Source organism: Hermetia illucens, chromosome 1 (assembly GCF_905115235.1).
Source record: "Hermetia illucens chromosome 1, iHerIll2.2.curated.20191125, whole genome shotgun sequence".
NCBI lineage: Eukaryota > Metazoa > Arthropoda > Insecta > Diptera > Stratiomyidae > Hermetia > Hermetia illucens.
Genome location: NC_051849.1, coordinates 28,665,631 through 28,682,980, shown reverse-complemented (window position 1 = coordinate 28,682,980; position 17,350 = coordinate 28,665,631). Strand labels below are relative to the sequence as shown.

Below are 17,350 nucleotides of genomic sequence, written 5' to 3'. Positions count from 1 at the left end.
CAAAATTTAAGAAGTCTCGTTGAAAATGAATTTTGGGAAAAGTAACAATAAACAAGTCCGGAAGCTGGAAGCTGAATGCTTCAGGTATGAAGCGTCTAAATGCCATGGGCATGAACCACAATATTTTTTTCAGATATTTGGGTTGGGTAGCTTCTGAGAACGGGTCCTTGAAGTAGCTGGCCCTTTTCGAACCCCAGCACTCATCCCCTTTCCAACAAATACCAAAACTAATATCGGTTAGTATTAATCGAGACCTTTCATTTGATACCCCACACCACTATACTTCCCCCCTTGCATGTATGGAGACCCTCTTTAAACTCAATGTGGCGCTATATTACTCCCGTCCTCGCTAGAGCCAAAGAGGAAAGCCTCATCGGGAAATGCGCAGCAGTGGTGAAGCGTATGCGGTCGGCAACGTTCCTCCAGAAGAACGTCAGCAAAAGCGTCAAAAACGGGCTGATGGAACTGAAGGAACTATTGGACCGCATCTCTTTCTAGAGGCGAACGTGGTCAGCAGCGGAAGACAATCGGAGAGCAGAAACAACCCCAAATCCCCGCTGAGAACGCTGCTTTCGTCAAACGAATGGCAGATAGCCTACTGCAAAGCGAACTGGGGAAAAGCCAAAAGGGGACTTTATCGAAGTAGTTTCCAGGGCCCAAAGAAAGAAGGCGAAGAAGCAAAAAAAGAAGCAACTGACTCTGCCGCCAGAGACACGTCTGTCCAAAGACAAGCAGGCTGCCAACCAAAAGCCAGGAACAGAAAAGACGAGGAAGCGAAGGAGGACTAGACCGTCGGCTCTGCTCATTAAGCCGACGAAAGGCAAAACTTTTACGGAAGTCCTTAGTGAAATCCGGTACAGAATGAAACCCGAAGACAACGGATCAGAGGTGTCTTCCATACGGAAAACGAGGAGTGGAGGAGTCCTCGTCGAACTGGACCCAAAGACGACTAACAAGAGTAAGTTCAGCGAAGCGATCAAGGTGTTATTAGGGGAGAAGGCTCTTGTTTTCAGCCCAGATCCCATGTGCTCTCTATAAATCCGGGATATTGACTGCTTCACAGAAAAGGTCGAAGTAGAGGAGGCGCTAAAGCATGAATGCATGAACCAATGCCCGAGTATGTATCACCTCTGTAAATGCTCGAGGCCAAAGCTCGCCGTGGTGGAAGTCCCCGAGCAATATGCGAGGAAACTCATTAGCAGTGGAAGAATAAAAATCGGATGGGTAGTATGCAGGGTGCGAATGCAGATACTCCTCACCAAGTGCTACAGGTGTCTGGACTATGGACACACGTCGGCAGCTTGCAAGGGTCCGAACAGGAGTACAGCGGCCAAGTAGGTCATCAAGCGAAGACCTGCAATGAAAGCGAGAGTTGCGTTCTCTGCAGGGATTGTGGCGTGCCTGGTGAGAACGTCGCATACAATGCGGGCTCGGGACGATGTCCAATATTCACGGTGGAACTGGAAAGGGCTAGGGCGCGAATGGATTATTCCGCATTTTACAAATTAATATGCACCGGAGTGCAACCGCTCACCAGTTGCAAATACAGTTCGCTGCGGAAGTAAATGCTGATCTAGTACTGATTAAGGAGCAATGCTGAAACAAGGACCCGTCCTCATCGGGCCCCCTGCCATCTGCGTTCGGGACGACGTTAGACTTCGTGTTCTTGCCGAAGGCCGGGGGAACGGGTTTGTCTGGATCTGGTGTTTAGGGATAACGTTTTTTAGCATTTACCTGACGCTGAACAAGACGATACCGCACTTTCGGCGACGGCTTGATGCCCTGGAAGACGCCGTTTTGAGCACGGAGGGACGAATCCAAGTAGGCAGTGATTTTAATGCCAAGGCTCTTGAATAGGGAATGCCTCAATGAGACTCCAGAGGAAAACGGATTCTGGAAGTGGCGGTGAGAACCGGGCTCGTAGTTTTAAACACCAAATCTACGCCAACGTTTCGGCGCACAGGCTGTGAAGGAAGCATTCCTGACATGGAATCTCTCGCATCATCGGTGGACGGGTGGCGAGTCCTAGAAGACTTCTCGGTAAATGATCACCAATACATCGCGTTCGAAGCCTTTCACGCTACTTACCGGCGAGTCGTGGGGACTTGGCTATAAGCTTGTCACCCGGAAAATCGGCGCTTTGCGGAGGAACTGCACCTAAGTACCGGCCAGATGGACCGCATTGTGCGGGCATTGTTCCCCAAACACCCTGTGCGGGTTGATGTCAATAGCGCGGAAAGTGTCGAGGATTGCCCCCCTTTTCACAATGAGAGAGCTCGAAGAAGCGGTCGTCACTATGAAAACCAAGAAGGCGCCAGGCCCTGATGGCATCCCGGCGGAAGTTTACAAACTGGTGTTCCGCCAACAGCCAGACTTGCTGCTCGGGGTGTTCAACGCTTTGTTGAAGGAGGGCATTTTTCCTTGTTGCTGGAAAGTGGTGCTCCTAGGTGGCGATGAGGAAGACGGACGACAACCCTGTCGGCCAAACCAAAATCAAGTGGCCGAGGAGAACCTCCATAGTGGTGGCACCGGGAGACGCTGTACTCACTTTGGCTTGCCGGCCGTGATGCAGTAGGCAAATGCTCCAAAGGCCTAATCAGGGCGATCAGACCCGAGTCTGCATGGAGACTCATCTGAAGTGGCAAATCGATCACGAAACCCCACCGGGGGTATACTGGTACCATGGGAACTGAAATAGCCCTTGGAATCTCATACTTCGGGTGAACTCCCGTTGTATGTAAGTACAGTTCGGTTATTTGCCGTTGGCCCGCTAGTGGGGGTTTCATGGGGGTTGTGGTTATGCTCAACCGAGAAGAGACTTTCGGGCCTCGTCGTGGTATTTCGTTTCAACACGGGTGCCGTACTCCTTAGTTTGGTAGAGATTTAGGTAGGTCTTGCATCCACCAGTATGAATGCTGAGCCATGCACTTGGTATAGACTGGTACCGTTGTTGCTTGTCACAAAATCAATCTGTGTCCATAGAGGACCATGGGATTAAGTCTCCACGACAGGTACCCACGTAAAACACACAAGGACTCACTGTTGTTGGAAAGTGGCCAGACTCGCGTTGATCAGTAAAGGTAAAGGAGACCCGAAACTCCTGCCTACATACCAACCGTTGTGTATGCTTGACACTCGTCAGGAGTAGGCTCGCTGAAGTGATCCGCGCTGCCGGGGACTTATCCGCAAGGCAGTTCGGGTTCAGAGCAGGAAGATCTACAGTGGATGTTGTTATAGAGATCGTAGATGCGGTTCATGGAGCCGAGGCACACAGCCGCCGATCTCGACGGATAGTGCACCTCATAACGCTTGATGTAAGACATGCCTTCAATTCCGTAAGACGAACAGATATGCTAGGCACACTAGAAAACTCATTTCACGTGTCAAGCTATCTCTTGCGGATATTGAGAGATTATCTGAAAGACCGCTCTCTGCTCTATGAGACGCTAAAGGGCCAAAGGAGGATAGAAATCACGTCGGAGTAGCACAGGGGTCCATCCTAGGGTCGGACCTCTGGAACGCTTCCACGGTAGTCTGCTGAGACTTGATATGCCCGAAAAGTCGCTTATACAGACGACGTTGCAGCACTTGTTGCCAGGCGCACTGTTGAACAGGCGCAAAGCAGACTTTTCATATTGATGCGACGGGTAAGCGTTTGGATAACTGCTCACGGTTTCAGCCTTGCAATGGAAAAAACCGAAGTATTCATCTTGACCAGAAGGAGAATTGCAACCATGCGTCCCATATCGACCAGCGAGTTGACTATAGAGTCAAAAACCAGCGGTTAAATACATTGGTTTAATGCTCGACTCAAAGATGAGCTTCTTCGAGCAAATCAAAGCAGCAGCGGACAGGCCTGCAACTGGAGTCGCGGCCTTGAGTCGTCCCCTTATGGGAGCAATACAGTCGATTCTGCTCTGTGGTGCGGACATATTGGCTGATGCCTTTGACAAGGAGGTACATCGTAAGCGCCTTGCTTAACTGCAGAGGCGGGGAGCTTTGCGATTGGCGTCTGCTTATTACACCGTCTCCAAACCGGCTGTGATGGTGGAGGAGCTGCAAGGAGCGCAAAGCTATCTGCCGTAAGGGCAGAAACTTAAGAGAGGTGGCGTGAAGAACATTAACGCACCCTTACCGAGTAGCAACTTTCTTGGCAAAATGAGCCGAATGGCAGATCGACTGCGCGACTCATCGACAATTTAGACCTGTGGTTGAAACGAACGCACGGTGAGATTGATTACTTTCTTACCCAACTTCTAAGTGGGCATGGAAGTTTTCAGTCTTACCTGCACAGGATTGGGAAGGCGGGATCTCCTGATTGTGTGTTCTGCAATGGAGTGGCGGGCGACACTGAATACACTTTTTTCTCTTGCGAGAGGTGGGACGGCTTTCGTCAGCAGCTTTATGCAGACACAGGAGAGTTCTCTCTAGACAACATTATCAGAGAGATGTTGAGGAGCGTTGGCAGCTGAAATCTTGTTGCGCATTATGTTTGGGCTCTTCTTATTGCGAAGAAGATTGAACTCGACCGGCGCAGGGATCGGACGGATTCCCTGAACTAACAACTCCCTTTCTCCCCTCCCCTCCCGTTTGTGAAAGGAATTCCCCGACTTGAAGGCTCCCAAAGCCGGGGAAGCGGGAGGGCTAGCCCGAAATAATGTGTCAAACTGTTTCAGACTAGTTCTCTGATCACAGGAAGGTGTTTAGTTGGTATTCTGACAGCGTACTATTGCGGGAGTCCAACACTGTGCGTAAACGCATTCACCTACCCTACTCTAAAAAAAAATCATAGTCTAAAATTGCCTCACTAGATTCAATACCTTTCCTGCAAATACTAGATTTGGCACTTGCATCTTTTGCTCATTCAAGTGAAATTTGATCGAAATGAATATCCAATTTAAATCAATTAATTAAAAACAAATAAAACCGAAACATGTTGGAGTTTCCATCTGTATGAGAGCTGCATACATGGTAACCACACATGTAAAAAAAAGTTGCTGCCTTAAATCTTAAATTTAAGCCAAATATCGCTATCATATTCTTTCAGCTTACAAAGCCTAAAGCTCGAGTGCAATCGCACTCATGACTGATCGAACATTGTCTTAATCACCTAAGATAACATACGGCCAGCGGTAACTTAATACCCACTGAACCATGCTGCAAAAGAAATTCAAAGATGGTAAGCACCAAAACAGTCGATGAGAGCGCAAAATCAGGAGAGTATCTACCGAAAAGCTTTTCATCTTCTGCAGAAAACGGTATCCACTGTTACTAAGAAATCGCTTAGCAGATAGCCAAGATCTTAAAGTTAACTTGAGATCGCGCTTACCTTCTTTTCGTAGGTTGTTGGCTAGTTAGCGCAATAAGCTCCAACGTCTTCTTGTTGGCAAGCTATGAGTGGACTTTTGTATAGTTAATGTTACCGTAAAAAGCACCTCCGTTACCATCAATGTTTGCATGGTAGGAACGACCGCGACCTCCTCCTACTGCAGATTTCCATTCAGTTAAGTCGCGAAAGCCGTCGAGTACACTACGCTGGTGTTTTCGCTTCAACGGCCATCGAGCTCTTTGGGGTGTTTAAGGTGGGATTAATTGGAGCGATTTCGGCGATTGTATCCCTCGGTCTAATGATAATATCATAGTATTTTTTTTTAAATTAGTTTTACCAATTCTTAGCATATTCCGGTATATCGTGGTAACTACTGCTCTCAATTTAGCTAACAACTTCCCAAATTCGTGTTCAGTCCAAAATAAAATTACTTAGGAAACCCATAATTGCATCGGCAACCGACAAGTGAAAAGCTTCAAGCCACCTTAAGACAACCCAAGGTGGTTTCTTCGACAGCAATTTTCCTCGTCTCCACCGCGGTTTGGCTCGTGCATCACGTTTCTATACTTCTTCTATTCGTTCGCGATTCGTTTTGTGAAAGTATCTATTTGATTTTATAACCGACTTTACAAGTGCTCATTATCGGATAATAATAGCTCGTTTGGAATAAAAAATCGTAAAAGCGATAAGAAAAGTAGGTGTGCGGTACAAGCATCATAGCAGATGAACAAGAGCAAAATTCAAGTGTGCATTTCTATTAAATATTCAACAACAAAAAAGTAACAGATTCGATTGAAACAGAATTGCAGTGATCTATTTTGTGCGGCAATTTCACGGTTCGAAAATATCCAAAAACGAAAGACTTAAGCGAGTAACCTGATAGTGTGGGTTTATGTGCTTAATTGTTAATCTGCATCTTTCAAGCATTCTCAACAGCTTCAAGTTCGTTATTCAGAGCAACAGGCACCCACTCGGATTAACAAAAGTATTTTTCAAAAATCCACTACAGATGCTTTTCGCGGATTGAAACCAAGAACGGTGTTAAGAAGTTGCTTTGGGAAACAAAAAGTGAATGTTTTAACAAATCGTTCGCAATAAATTGGCAAAGATACAAATACACATGTTCGCTGTCGAATTGAAGAGTATAAATAAGTAACTGAGGTTGCAATATGAAGTGAAATTATTACTGCCGTTATTGATAATGTTAGAAAGTTTTCTCTGATGAATACATTATTTTGTAGTACTATCGAGATTTATGTGCGCGTTTAATCTTCGGCATTGACGGCGCCAGCAATACTCTATTACTTAACAAGTTTTGCTTGAAAGTGAACCAACAACAACATCCGCGGCAATTGTAGCAGCGATAGCAGTGAATAAATCTTGGAAGCGGATAAGAAGAGCAAGGTTTATTATCACTCAAGTGTTGAGGAGCAGCTCAGTCGTGATTTCTTTTATTACTACAATTGCAGGCTCATAAACCTGATATTTTTGGTAAGTTTTACAGACCAGCAAGTGCTGCAACGGCACTGATACTATCGGTTCAATAACAACCAGTATGCCAATGACACTAAATCATTTCCGATTAGAGTTTTCAAACATGGTACCGTTGAAGATTGGTTAATTTTCTAATTAGGAAGTGACTACATAATATTTTTTTTTAATTGTCGGAATTGGGTATGCCTGGTTTTTGTCATGGTCAAAATGCTAATTAGGAAATTTTTCAAGATTTACTAGAAAAACAAGAAAATCAATTTAAGTATTAGTGGGAGATTACCGTAACATGAGCTTCGTTACATAGAGAGATAGCTAAAGTTACAATCGATGACGTCGTAATGTTCACAAGGGATCACTTTCGTTGAATTTCAGGTAAATATTCGAAACACTTGAAAAGTAAAACTGGTTGCTTTTTGAAGCAACAAGAGAACGAGTTCGACCAGATCTCTAAGACTTGAAATAGTTAAATACCTAGTTCAGCTAGCACCAAAGTGCTGAGTTTATGTTAAATATATTCATGAAGTTTAGCATAACATATCATATTTTATGACGTATCTTAAAGTAGTCCAGGATACTTTGCAACAGCACATTTACGTAACTTTGTAAGATACGAGTATATTTAAGCCTCACTTTGCAAGGCGCCAAATGGATATTGTTTTTAATTGAGATACGAAGTGTACGAAGCTAATTTTATAATCTAAGAGCTGAGATTTTCAATTTGGGTTGACAGTGAACAACGTTACACGAAAGATACTCTGAACATTTCACTCCAAAGAAAAATATGTTTGTACTTATATTTTGCCATGGATATTAAGTTCCATGCTAATGCATGTATCTTCTGGACTGATGGGAATCTGCTTGCATATTTTACACAGTTGGGCGGGGGGCGGGGGAGGGGGGTCAGATTTTATTCGTTCTCAGTAAGTCCGCTACAGAACCCGGAGATCGAATGGCAATTGATTTATTACTTTTTTTGCTCTATACTCCACTCTCAGCTTTTGACTAAATTTTGTCCAAATATCTTCGCTGTCCTCAGCTTATTTACCACCTTTTCCAATTTATTAAACCTGAATTTTATTGTCCACCCAATTTTAGTAAATTTTTCTTCTTCTCAGCTCTATCTAATGAGCATTCCAAACCATTTCTTTACTAAATGACATAATCAGCTCCTTTAATACGAGAAACATTGAGTCAATACCGACAAGATATTTAAAACCACTGGAAAAAGGTCCCTTTAACAAAGAATTGGCATCATTAACCCTTAAAATATATAGTTTTAGCACGAATATTTCCGAATACATCGGATTTATTTCCAGGACTTAAGCATCACTTCATTTTCTAGAAGACATCCTGTCGTATCGTACGATTTTAGTCCGTGTTTGTGTGTGTACAGGATTATTTACGGGCTCAATCTTTGATCACTCAGACCTTAGTTGCTATTTTTTACTCGGGGGAATATCTAAGATTTGTCTTTGTACCGCAAGATTTCCAAAAGTCAATTTGATGGCACCCACTTCAGCTGGAGTACATCAGTATAAAAAATCTGATGTTTTCTGGCAAGGCATTCACGTGGAGAGTCCCCGTTCGATTCGGCTTCCTCGTTACAGTGTCATCTTCTAATACCTCTGTTCTGAACTAACCAGTGAGAGATGGCCCCTGAGACTGCCCACAATAATTCTGCATGTCTTCCTGCTTGTCGACAGGTTAAACCTAGCAGTACGTTTGTATGCTCCTGATAGGAAAAGTTTACTATATCTAGTCGCGTTGAGGGGAATGGCATTCCCCAAAAATTCAAGTTCCGTTTCTGATTTTTTGGAACTTCATTTCTTTGAACTTCATTTATCTAACCAATACATAAATTATCACAATTTGATCACACCTTTCTATAACGAATTCAAATACAAAAAAATTGATTCGAATTCGACGAGACAAAGCTTAACTTTGCCTTGTCTGGCCGACGGACAAGACTAGAGTTCCCGTGATATAGTTGGCAAAATGTCGTTATTGACATTTATTCCCCAGTCTCATGTCAAGCCGTGAGCTGTTCAGTATGAATACACAATGGAGCCGAGATTCGCGCCTCCAATGTGCCGCTACTTCACCTTGCCTCCAGCTGAAAAGGCGCGGGTTGCAGCGGTCTCCGAGGGGCGTCCACCCGAATGATCCCTGAGGGTATTGACCTCCGATGTCGCGTGTCGGGACGGTGTAGTTGCCCACATCTTCGAAACCGCGTCCCTGAGCAAACGCAGCATTGCCGAGTCGTTTAACCCTGCTTAGATGTCCTGTACAGGGTCGCCGAGGAGGTACAAATTCTCCCCGTCACCGTCTCTGTGGGGCTGGCCGAGAATTCCCCTCGCTGGGCGGTGCGTAGGCCGAGTCAGGTCAGAGCTGACCCCACCCAGCTGCTTCATTTCTCGAAGCAACTAGCTGGGAGTACGGTCGCCTCATTAGCTTTGCTTTCTCACTTAATGAAAGGCACCGAGTCAGCTGCTCCTTCAAACGGACGTACGAGCACTCCTCCACCACGTCTGTGTCAATGGTCTCCTCGTCGAGACCGATGAGGGAGTGGTTGAACCGGGTGACGTCCATCATGACGCCCGTCAGCGCAAATTGTGCCTCCAATTTGCAGAACCACGCAGCCAGATTGCGCCGCCAAAAGGAAGGCACCCTAACCGAGATCGCCTTCCGCGGTCTTCCTCTCACGCGACCTATTTCAGCAGAGTCAGGGGAGCGGAAAGAGAAAATGAAAGGGACGGAACACCGGAGCGGAGAACGACTGTAACCGAATCTGACGGATGCAAAGGCAGACAAATACGCTGGGGTAATAAACGCTTTGCCAGACATGTGAGAAGAAGGCCTGTACAAGCTAACCATCAATTTTAAATAATAAAACTTGTTTTTTCTATTCGCTAGTGGAGAATTTTATTTTGCAAGTTTCGGATTTGTTAGTACTGATAAAGAGAACAAGTGGTTCCTGAAATATGGATGTTTGCAAAATAAATTTCTCCACTAGCGAATAGAAAAAACAAGTTTTATTATTTCAAACAAATAATGGCTAGAAGTACCGCGCAATTACACTCAAAAAAACTAACCATCAAGTTACTTTTAAAAGCAGCCTGATGAGATTGGGATGACCTACAGGTTTTGTGCTCCGAGAAAATCTGGTCCAAAAAAGACTACAGTGGGTTCACGTAAATCTCGTTCGCAACTAAGCTAAGCTTGGGCAATAACGCATAATTGGTGGTGCAATAATCTAGTCTGGGCTGCTAAAGTCTGCTAAAAAGCTGTTTGCCAGTATTGAATATTTGAAGAAGACAATAATAATAGTCGTTCGCCGCGTGCAATGCAAACGATAAAATCATCACCATTGCGTTCGCAACTTCTATGGTCCATGTACTAGAGTACATAAAGAGCTACTTTCTCCTCTGTCCTGCGTCAAACTGACAAAAGACAACAATACCGACCGATTGCGTCTTTTAAGGTTACTTATCCTGACGTTGACGTCCTCGGCAACGCTTCTTTCTGGCCTGAAGGAGTATTCATCAAGCCATACAAACGCACCAATTCGCTGATAAATTTCAGGACAACTCGCCTGCCTCGCCGAGCAATATAATTAGATCCATGTTTACTGTCCGTCACGTTTATCAGAATGTTAGAGGTTTAAGAACCAAGCGGCAAGCAATTTATCCGCGCTGGCCCAGCAACACCATGCCAACTGTATCTCGGAAAGTTGGCAGGACGATACTATATTAAACTCCGAGCTCCTCAAAAAGTACACCACTTTTTGCTTTGGCAGGCACCGGGATTTATCTCGTAAATCTACCGACAGTGGGGTCCTAATTGCAATAAAAGATATGCTCCCCATTGAACTCGTTTTCTTCTCCTTTGGCTTTCCTTTTGACTGTGTTGCTCTTCGCGTCTTCCCGCCCAACTTCCTCCCACACACATACAGGGCGCATACGTCCATTGTGCTTGCCTTTCCCACCTATATGGAGAATTGTTTGATAGTTTGTCTGAACTCCTTACTGTCAGATTCCCTTTCCTCCCTTTCTTCCTTTGCGGAGATATTATCCTCCCCATGCTCCACTGGCCTAATTAGCCTAGCCTTCCAATTCCTTCTAACAACCTCGTCCATTCTTCCCTTCTAATTTCTGCCTTTATTAACACTGGTTCTGCGCTGAATTTCAATACCACCAAAAACTCCTTGGGCCACACTCTCGATCTCTTCCTTTGCAACCTCCCCGAGTGCCACCTCTTTTTATTTCCTTTCACATCTCCGTACGTCAAAACTGACACTCACCACTCCGCGCTTAAATTTGAAGCGGAGCTCCCTTGTTCATACTCCAAAACCCAGCGTAAATCTACTAGGTTCAGCTTCCGCAGAGCCAAATTTGACAGTCTGAACTGAGTCTTTCAACTGAGTACATATATTAATAAGTGTGTCCGGATAGCCGAGTGGTTAGAGCGAAAGGCTGTCGTACGGAAAGTCGCGGTTCAAATATCACTGGAGGCAGCGGGATTTGTATCGTGATTTTACGTCTGATACCAGTCGACTCAGCTGTGAATGAGTACCTAAGTCAAATCAGGGTAATAATCTCGGACGAGCGCAATGCTGACCACATTGCCTTTAGTTCACGACAGGAGGTGCATGTTATTCGCACTGATTTTTCCAAAGCCTTTGATACCGTTGACCATAATATGCTCTTCTCTAAACTCTCATTACAACTTCCCTCCCTCAGCCATCTCCTGGCTTTCCTCCTATCTTTCATACCATTCCTACAAACTTTCTTTTCATGGTTACTCATCCCTTTTCGTACTTCCTTCCTCTGGCGTTCCCCAAGGCTCTGTACTTGGCCCTCTATTCTTCCTCATCATCATCAACGGCGCAACAACCGGTATCCGGTCTAGGCCTGCCTTAATAAGGAACTCCAGATATCCCGGTTTTGCGCCGAGGTCCACCAATTCGATATCCCTAAAAGCTGTCTGGCGTCCTGGCCTACGCCATCGCTCCATCTTAGGCAGGGTCTGCCTCGTCTTCTTTTCCTACCATAGATATGGCCCTTATAGACTTTCCGGGTGGGATCATCTTCATCCATACGGATTAAGTGACCCGCCCACCGTAACCTATTGAGCCGGATTTTATCCACAACCGGACGGTCATGGTATCGCTCATAGATTTCGTCATTGTGTAGGCTACGGAATCGTCCATCCTCATGTAGGAGGCCAAAAATTCTTCGGAGGATTCTTCTCTCGAACGCGGCCAAGAGTTCGCAATTTTTCTTGCTAAGAACCCAAGTTTCCGAGGAATACATGAGGACTGGCAAGATCATAGTCTTGTACAGTAAGAGCTTTGACCCTATGGTGAGACGTTTCGAGCGGAACAGTCTTTGTAAGCTGAAGTAGGCTCTGTTGGCTGACAACAACCGTGCGCGGATTTCATCATCGTAGTTGTTATCGGTTGTGATTTTCGACCCTAGATAGGAGAAATTGTCAACGGTCTCAAAGTTGTATTCCCCTATCCTTATTCTTGTTCGTGCTTGTGTTTGACCAGTGCGGTTTGATGTTGTTGGTTGATTCGTCTTCGGTGCTGACGTTGCCACCATGTATTTTGTCTTGCCTTCATTGATGTGCAGCCCAAGATCTCGCGCCGCCTGCTCGATCTGGATGAAGGCAGTTTGAACGTCTCGGGTGGTTCTTCCCATGATGTCGATATCGTCAGCATAGGCCAGTAGTTGGGTGGACTTGAAGAGGATCGTACCTCTAGCATTCACCTCAGCATCACGGATCACCTTCTCGAGGGCCAGGTTAAAGAGGACGCATGATAGCGCATCCCCTTGTCGTAGACCGTTGTTGATGTCGAATGGTCTTGAGAGTGATCCTGCTGCTTTTATCTGGCCTCGCACATTGGTCAGGGTCAGCCTAGTCAGTCTTATTAATTTCGTCGGGATACCGAATTCTCTCATGGCCGTGTACAGTTTTACCCTGGCTATGCTATCATAGGCGGCTTTAAAGTCGATGAACAGATGGTGCAACTGTTGTCCATATTCCAACAGTTTTTCCATCGCCTGCCGCAGAGAGAAAATCTGATCTGTTGCTGATTTGCCTGGAGTGAAGCCTCTTTGGTAGGGGCAATGATGTTCTGGGCGTATGGGGCTATCCGGCCTAGCAAGATAGTGGAGAATATCTTATAGATGGTACTCAGCAACGTGATACCTCTATAATTGCTGCACTGTGTGATATCTCCCTTTTTATGTATGAGACAGATTATGCCTCGCTGCCAATCGTCAGGCATTGATTCGCTGTCCCATACCTTGAGCACAAGTTGATGAACCACTTGGTGTAACTGGTCGCCTCCATATTTAACCAATTCGGCTGTAATTCCATCGGCTCCTGGCGACTTATGATTTTTTAGCCGATGAATTGCACGGACTGGTTCTCCTAAACTTGGTGGTGGCAGTATTTGTCCGTCGTCTTCAGTTGGCGGGACCTCCAACTCGCCGATGTTCTGGTTGTTCAGTAGCTCATCAAAGTACTCAACCCATCGCTCTAATATGCCCATTCTGTCGGAAATCAGACTTCCCTCTTTGTCTCGGCAGGATGAGCATCGAGGTGTATAAGGCTTCATCCTGCTGACTTGTTGGTAAAACTTCCGCGCCTGGTGCGGTTGCTCCCTGTACTTTTCTAGTTCACAGACTTGTTGGTTCTCCCAGGCTTCCTTTTTCCGTCTGTGAGGTCGCTTCTCCGCTCGACGGAGTTCGTGATAAGTCTCTGCGCGTGCCCGCGTTCTTTGAGAATGCAACATTACTCGGTATGCGGCATTCTTCCGTTCCGTTGCTAGCTTACATTCATCGTCAAACCAGCCGTTCCGACTCCTTTTGCGGCTGGGGCCAAGTATATTTGTGGCCGTATCCATGATAACGTTCTTCAGGTGGTTGTGAAGATCATTAGTTGATGCTTCATCTCCAGGTCCTCTATTGACTGCGGTTATTGCGGCATCCATTTCCCTCTTATAGGTGTCGCGGAGGGTTGTGTTGTGGATGGCTTCAGTGTTCACTCTCACCTGATTGTCAGAGAGGATTCTAGGTGGTATTGTTGTTCGAGCTCGGAGCACCATGCCAACGAGATAGTGATCCGAGTCTATATTGGCCCCCCTATATGTTCTGACATTCATCAAGGCTGAGAGGTGGCGGCGTTCGATCAACACGTGGTCAATTTGGTTGAAAGTGGTCCCGTCTGGAGAGGCCCACGTATGTTTGTGGACCGCTTTCCGCGCAAACCAGGTACTTCCAACAACCATTTCGTGTGACCCTGCTAATTGAATAGTCCGCAGTCCGTTATCATTTGTTTTTTCGTGTAAGCTATGGGAGCCAACGTATCGCCTGAATACGGGCTCCTTCCCTACTTGGCTGTTAAAATCCCCAAGTATGATTTTGATATCATATCTGGGACAGGCTTCGAGGGTTCTTTCTACTGCCTCGTAGAAGGTATCCTTCTCCGACTCTGCAGTCTCCTCTGTAGGGGCGTGAACGTTTATGAGGCTTATATTTCTAAACTTGCCTCGCAAGCGCAGAGTGCATAGCCGTTCGCTTATACTTTCAAAGCCGATAACAGCAGGTTTCATTTTTTGGCTGACTAAGAAACCTACTCCGAGCACATGGTTTACTGGATGGCCGCTATAATATATGGTGTAGTGGCTCTTCTCCAGGAAACCGGTCCCTGTCCATCGCATCTCTTGCAACGCTGTTACATCAGCCCTATATTGGGACAGGGTATCGGCTAGCTGCTTATCAGCTTCATCTCTGTACAGGGAGCGCACGTTCCATGAGAAAATGCGCAAATCGTTGTTCCTTTGTCGTTGCCGGGTCCGTCGTTTTAACATCCGTCCTATCCGAGGCTCCTGTTGTGGCTTCGTAACAGGTTGTTTTCCGTGTAGGGTTGTCAGCCCTACCCAACCCCCAACCTGGAGGACCAGTTGGTACAATTTGTCCCGTTTTTAGGCGCGGGAGACTCGCCTTCATCCTTCTCCGTCTGCAGCTTTTCGTCAAGAAAGAGCTCCCAGCGGTCACCACGTGGAGGTGGAGATAGGGTTTGGTAGCAGAGCTGTTGGTGTTGGTTCAGCAGGCATTTCCCAGGTTTTATGCTCCATCGTGGGTACCAATCCACGTTTCGCCCCGGGACCTATACTACCCTTTGACCACCTGTTTTTCATCAAAGACCTCGCCTCCATTCTCACCTACCCGTGTTTGCTTTACGCAGACGACCTTTGCCTCTGTTTCGTCCCCGCTGGACTGTCCCCCTTGCAATTCAACCTTGATAATTTGGCTGGTTGGTGTTCGGACAACAAGCTAACACGGAATGCCAGCAAATGCCTCTGAATGTGCTATTCGCTTATACCCTCCCCAACATACTTTCCCATTCATAGTGGATAACCCTTTTCATTACTGATCTGACCTGGATGTAATATTCGACAACAAATTTCGTTTCAATGCCCACTTGGTCGACATCATCAATAGAACTTCCAAAATGTCTGGTTTTATCCTACATTCCTCCTCCGACTTTACCTCAATTCAGCCCTTGTTAACACTCTTCAATTCCCTTGTCAGAAACATCCTTGAATATTGCTGTATATAACCTGATCACCTTTCCGCATCCGTGACTGTCGCGCTCTTGAAGTTGTACAACGCTCTTTTATAAAAAGAACCTTCCAGTTCACTGGCTACTAGGCCATGAGGAATTGTGATCTGAATTTGCAAAACCCATCTCGAAATTCTGAAAATCTCAAATCAAGGGGGAGAATACTTGAGACTTCCAGGCACACTAATACAAGTCCTAAGAGGCAATTGAATTTGTGCGTGGAAAGATTGCTTGCAACAGCTGTAATTGGCAATTCAAAACAAAAGAATGCAGGCCAACTGTAACATTTTGTTTGAGCTTTTTTCAATATAGATACTATTAAGGATTTGGGAATAGTCTCTTTATTTAAGCAAGCTTTATCGAAAATCACAACAGAGATAAAAGCTGCCAAACAATTGAAAGGCTTAAAAAAGCTGACTACCATAAAGGCACCATAAAATCAATCGCCAATTTAAATACCGTAAGCAGGTTCTGCCAAAATCTGGCTTCTATCCGGATGCCCGCAAGTTATCACAACGATATCGATTTCGCATTCAATAGGTCCAGTCAGCACATAAATTTATGGATTATTTTATTAGTTCTAACAAAGGTAGTGGAACAAGATTTCGTAAGAATGAAGTTATTAGGAGAAATCCTAATGAAATGAAAGCAATCTGTATCACCTTCACTACATTCCGCTGCTAATTAGATATTACTTTCAAAAGAATTAAGTAATTAAGCACGCTAGATCAATTTAAATGTCACATATGCAAATGAGGATACGAAAAAAAGCAAGGTTGATTGAGGTGTTTCAATGTTCAAATTTTAAAACAGACTTCGATTGGTCAAAAGAGTCAAACTAAACATTTAAGATGGCTAAAAAAAGGTTTTGTGATTAGTGACGTAGAAGTGCCCAATTGGCTCAGATACCGCTGGTATATGTACGTGTAACAAAATACAAATGTGGCGCAGCGGGATTAACGCTGGCCACTGCGGCTGATAAGGCGCATGCGTGTCCAACAATCGCGGCCATTCAGCAGCATTTTGACGAAGTTGGCGAGCTAAAGCGTGAAATAGCCGCGCTAGTGATCAGTATGGCTGAAATCAGGGCGATCCTAGACGCTCAGAGTTCGGGCGGCAGGTCGCGAGCTCGCTTGCGGTTTTCTGGACGAAAAGGGCGATCGGGTAGCAGGTCATCAGGACAACCTACGGACGGAAGCATTTGTTGGTACCTTCGCAGATTCGGCAAAAAACCACCAGATGTACGATCCCGTGTAAATTCGCGTCTACCTGAAAAAACCAGGTCCGCGGGGGGTCCTGGCGACGGCTACCCAGAACGCAACGCCAAGTCGCCTAACAATTTATGATCCTCTCAGCAGGTGCAGTTATCTCGTAGATACTGGTGCGGAGGTTTTGGTTCTTCCCGTACCCCGGCACCATTGACTATTTCTTCAACGGTTGAAACTGGCGGCAGCAAATTCCTCCCGAATTAATACATACGGGTATAGGCAAGTGGACGTGAATGTTAACTTGCGTAGAACGTTTTCGTGGTGATTCATCCTGGCGATGTCAGTTTCCCTTCTTTAAGCGCAGACTTCTTGTGTCACTATGGGTTGCTAGTGGACTTGCAGAACAGGTCCCTTATAGACTCCACAACCAACCTTAATTCGTCAGGCCAAATCTCATCTCTTCCCAACAACAATCTTTCCGTACTTTTGGAGGACATTACTGACCCTCGTGTTCGGGGACTCCTCCAAAAATTCAGACAGATTACTACTGAATGTAGTCTCTCTAAACCAGTGAAGCACAATGTACAGCACAACATTAACACTACTGGTTCCCCTATCTTCTCGAAAGTGCGTCCCCTACCACCCCAGAAGCTGGCTATTGCACGGAAAGAATTTGAACAATTTA

The 17,350-nt window shown here is 45.6% G+C and overlaps 1 protein-coding gene across 1 annotated transcript in view; it reads left to right on the top strand.

Annotated features, from left to right (window-relative positions):
* The first annotated feature begins 5,492 nt into the window (after window positions 1–5,492).
* LOC119661342 overlaps window positions 5,493–17,350 on the top strand; it is a 268,028-nt gene continuing 256,170 nt past the window's right edge. The window contains exon 1 of the mRNA XM_038070643.1: window positions 5,493–6,820. The gene's annotated coding sequence lies outside the window, so the exon portion shown is untranslated. The remainder of the gene's footprint in view (window positions 6,821–17,350) is intronic.